The following is a 5,134-nucleotide window of genomic DNA, read 5'->3' on the forward strand; positions in this document are numbered from 1 at the left end:
GCCACATCATACGTGTCAACACCGCGACCACGATGAGCACGTGGGGAAAACCATCAGAACGAGCACCCTTTAAATGCATCACCTTTAAACTTCACTTATTCGGGAAGGGAGTGTAGATAAAGCCACACACACACCATGCCATATTATCGAATCTTCAGCACAGAGTCTGTGAGTCACACAGCAGCATACACACTCGTTCCATCATTAGGCAGTGTAACACCACTTTCCAAACGGATCGCAAACAATGCTCGCTTTGCGTTTGCCTCGGCTCCGGTCTCCGACGCCGCTACTCCGGTCTGCGACGCCACTGCTCCGGTCTCCGACGTCGCTGCTCCGGTCTGCGACGCCACTGCTCTGGTCTCCGATGCCGCTGCTCTGGTCTCCGACGCCGCTGCTCCGGCCTCCGACTCCGCTGTTCCGGTCTCCGACGCCTCCGCTCTGGTCTCCGACGCCTCTGCTCTGGTCTCCGACGCCGCTTCTCCGGTCTGCGACGCTGCAGCTCCGGTCTCCGACGCCTCCGCTCTGGTCTCCGACGCCTCTGCTCTGGTCTCCGACGCCGCTGCTCCGGTCTCCGACGCCACTGCTCCTGCCTCCGACGTCGCTGCTCCGATCTCCGACGCCGCTACAGCTCCGACCGGCGCCGTCAGACGGCGCGGTCTCACGACTCGCGAGACAGTCACACCTCCGCTGCTTTACAGCCGTGCCATAAGATCTCTGATTTGCGATGCACTACATTGTGGCGGGCCGAATGCAGCGCGCCGATAGCATCGGTGGTGCGTCACATCCTGCTCTGGCGGGGGCGCGGCGCGCCGCCGCCGGCCCTGTCGACACCGCGTGCAGCTGGAGTATTGAGATCAGGCGTCAGACAGAGAAAATCGACCGCCGGTGCCGTTTGAGAGTCGTCTGATTAACGCGTGGGAGTCAGAAATATCGTGACAAGCATGGCCCAATTGGCATGCAAACGGCTGGAAGCTGCAGCATACCTTAAGGAACAAAGGCTTGTAAAGTTGGTTGGTGTCTTCTAAATATCTAAGCAGTGAGGTGAGAAAGATCGAGATATCAAAGGGCGAGGATGATGTGACCTATATGCACGGAACATGAATATCAAATTTGTGACCGCCAGCAGTTGGTTGAGCAGCGTCTGAACAAACTGCAGTGCATGATGTTTCCAGAAACGACAGACGATGTGCAGGCATTTACCAAACACACTATGGTTTTAGGGCAAAACACCACCTTCAACGACGTAATATTGTATATAGCTTGTTATGAAAGAGTGAGTGACCACCAAGCATATCCCTCGCGCTACGGACGTTTTCTTACCTCCGCCTTATGAGGCAGGGCCTCAGAGGCCTCCTCCGCCGATGTCTCGAAACTTTGACAGCTCAAATCAGGATATAGTTGTGAAATTAGCGCTATTAGACGTCTCTTGCTATCTCAAGAAACAAGCAAACAAGCAAGCATGTCGTTTAGAAACCATTACGGAAAAACCCTCGGGGACGGGTCAAATTGGCCCCCAAACGAACGCGTGCTAAAAAAGCCTAGAGAATAGCCTTGAAGTGCATTCTTGTTAGAAACAAGCATTTTCATTTTTGAGCAGAGTGACACCGCCACGTCCTTGAGAAAAATATCATATATTATAAGTCAACATCGTCGGAAGCTTCAAATTTTCACGATACGTGTAAAGATAATGTAACCCCTCACCTACCCAAAATTTCAGCACTGTGTTCCACATCATCTGAAAGTTACTTTAGAAAACCTCGGGGTTTCTGAAGCGACCTCGTATGGGGGGGGGGGGGGGGGGTGCACTTTAAAATTTGCTACATGATGCAGTACAATAGCGTGGTGAGCCACACTGACCGATATACAAATATGGTTAGGATAGGGAAAGGACTCCGTATGGCAAGGGAGGTCTGTTTTAATGGTGCATTGTATGGTTCCAGGATGTGTACTTTGCATTATTGATCAGCTACAAGGAAGAACAGCACGCTGGACTTGCGTTTTCTGCCCAAACTGACAGGTTGAACACTGGCTGGCTCCTCACCCCTGATTCCCGGCCGGGGTTGTCTGAGAGAACTTATAATGAAACATTTCTACATTATTGCTGCTGCGATAGCAGAGCATCAACCTAACAGCGCATACGCTTCAGCAACTCGTGGTGTCGCATTTTACATGACTAACGTGACACCAGCGTTGGAATGCATGGCGGGATCCGTGAGCAAGCGGGGCAACTGGGGCTTTATTGGGCAAGAGCTGCAGTGGATGAGCTAGCAGGCATTGTACGACAGCAAAATTGGCCAGTTAGTATGCCATGTGTAGACTTCATTCATCAAGACGTACCGTTGACCTTGCTCCGAATTTGGAGGAACCGTCTGGGATGGCGCTCTTAATGATGAATAAATTATGCATGCTTACTTGCACACTTGATACGGACGCACAATTTCAGAGTGGATAGTTCACGAGGGAATGCAATGAGACACATCTATGAATATATTATTTGCAACCAACTGAAAACGTTTTCATGCTCCTTGTGGGTTGAGCGCGCTGGTCTTGGCCTACCTCGAGGCTTAAATAGCTCTTAGCAGAGCATTGTCCAACCAAATTCTAAGGCTTTCCCAGTTGTTTTGCATTGATAAACGCGATGCATGCGGCACGGTTTCGCAGATAACAGCATTTTGTAAAAAATGAGCCCATCGCTAATTTCGTTGCTACCATCTATATCGAATTGAATTTTTGTATGGAACATTGATATGATCCCACATTTGAACTTAACCCCTTTGTGAAAACACCTCTGCAACGCTACAATGATGAAATAAAAGGCTGGATGCTAAGCATGTAACATTCTGTCTCAACAGGTATGATGAAACTGTAAATCATTTTCATATCTCCTTGTAATTTTCAGCTGGCACGCGAAGGTATGACGTAAAGCCGTTATATTGCAGAATACCATTCAAACAGTCAAATCTGTTTTTCTCACACACCTAGCCAGAGATTAGAGAAACCGTGTGAAAACCCAATAGCAAGAGAGCACAAAAGCATTACACGCACATTAAAGAGGCTACCTGAATAACAGACGGTAAACCCGCAGCGTAAAAGCGGCGCCGCCTCTTCTGTGCACCACCATCGGTGGCGGCCCCCAGCCGGCCGCGGTCTGTTTACAGAGCAAGCACGCGCGCCGTGAACGGGCGCGTCTATTGTTCTGCAGCGCTCGACAAACACGCAACAGGCGCTATCTGGCTCCGAATCGCGCAGCATTCGTCACGCCGCGCCCCCTCCCCTTCCCCCTCCTCCCGGCGAGTGCTCAGGGCGTCTCGGCCGCCACCGTGAGAACCCTGTTGTGTAAACCCAGACGATTACAGGTGGCAATTACAACGATAAACTCCTATCGATTACCGTCAGGCCGCCTGTTTGTACTGCGGGCCATGTCCAATCAGCTGGCCATTAGGCTTTGGGGGCGCTTCTGTAATAATGAGGTGGACGCTATCTCCCGCTGCTTGCAATCCCTCTTGTCCGGCCCGGAGGTCCGACGACGCCAGGCGAGAGAGGTATGCCCACCTTCTAACCCGGTATCTCAACCCCGCGGAACGGCCAGATACTAACCATATCGCCAGAGTCAGCTTTTGTCGGCTGTGAAGTGGTTACGTCTGCTCGAGATATCACGAATGCGTATATCGAAAAACACTCCCTGAATTGTTGCATGAGAGGAAGACCATATGGAGTGATAAGGGCGCCTAGTCTCCATGACAAGCGCAACGCCACGAAATGCCCAACAAATGAAGAACCACGGACATCATTATAAACAGAGTCAGCCTGCACAGCCAGACAGCCGCGGCTGCCTGCTGAGAAAGCTTGCGGCAGGTTCTCAGGTGCAGACAAGATCGAACGGCAGCACTGGCCGGGGTACAATGCCTACCGCTGTCCCTGCGACAGAACAATGTGCGGGTATCCCACGCACAGGGGCCGCCAAGGCTGCGTGCACACAATGCATACAGCAGGGAACCAGCGGGGTGCGGATAGACGTGTGGGAAAGTGAACCGGGGTTAAGCAATTAAGATAGGGTTTAATTGCCCTGGCAGATGCTTCAAAGAGTCCTAGCTCCTGGCTGTGTGTGACGGCTAGCGGCTCTGTGACTACATCTATCATGGAGGCCAGTTGGGACGGAGGAGTGATATCTTCTTTGTTTGTGCTGTGGTGTCAGACCGCCGGATCCTTCGTGTTAAACGGCCACAAGGAGGTGCTAATTGACAATCTTACTCCGAGGCTTGATACTTAAGCCACCTGTTCTATCGCTACGGCTATGGTTGCATCACTAACATACATTTTGCAGCAGGGAGAGATAGGGTGTTTGAGGGACTTAGCATTTGTAGGAAGTGTACCTGCGCGGTACACGGCTCGCGCACCTGCCTGGTACGGACAAACGGGGCCGAAGGGTGCTGGTGATTGTTGACGTCTTAAATCGGCATAGGTGGGCAGCTCTCAACAGCAGGATGTAATGCCGTAATATGCTGTACTCTAAATGACCGTGTTGGCTCGAACTTATGCCAGTCATTCGAATCTATTCTAATTCATGCCAAAATTTCACCAACCCACAGATTTTAAGGGTGGCGACTGCACTTAGCATAAAAGCAAGTCCTGTATCGTGCTCGAAGCAGGCACATGTTGATGAAATTGTTAAGAGGGGTTCGAATAATTTATATATGTTTTGCGTTATGAAGAAATTCCGTTCACCACAAGATCAGATAGTAAAAATTTACATCACGTATGTTCGACCACTGCTTGAATACTCTGCGACTGTTTTTCATCCCGGGCTCACCGGCCACCAAGCCCAACAAATTGAGCGAGTACAAAAGCGGGCTTTCAAAATCGTTGCCTGATATGACAAGGGCTATCAACGGCTTCTACAGATTCTGAAAATGGAAACACTTGCAGACAGGAGGGAGACGCTGTGCTTACGGTTTGGGCAGCAAATCCTGAGATCTCCATAGCATAGAGACATGCTACCACCAACAAGAGAGGCGATCTCGGGAAGGAACACCCGATATAGTGACACGTTCCAGACATTTTGCTGCGGCGCAAGGATGCGAAAATCCAAGCGTGCCCTATATCACAACCCTCATAAACATGAATATCATTGCAT

Source organism: Pollicipes pollicipes, unplaced genomic scaffold, assembly GCF_011947565.3.
Source record: "Pollicipes pollicipes isolate AB1234 unplaced genomic scaffold, Ppol_2.1 Scaffold_5724;HRSCAF=6776_pilon_pilon_pilon, whole genome shotgun sequence".
Classification (NCBI taxonomy): Eukaryota; Metazoa; Arthropoda; class Thecostraca; order Pollicipedomorpha; family Pollicipedidae; genus Pollicipes; species Pollicipes pollicipes.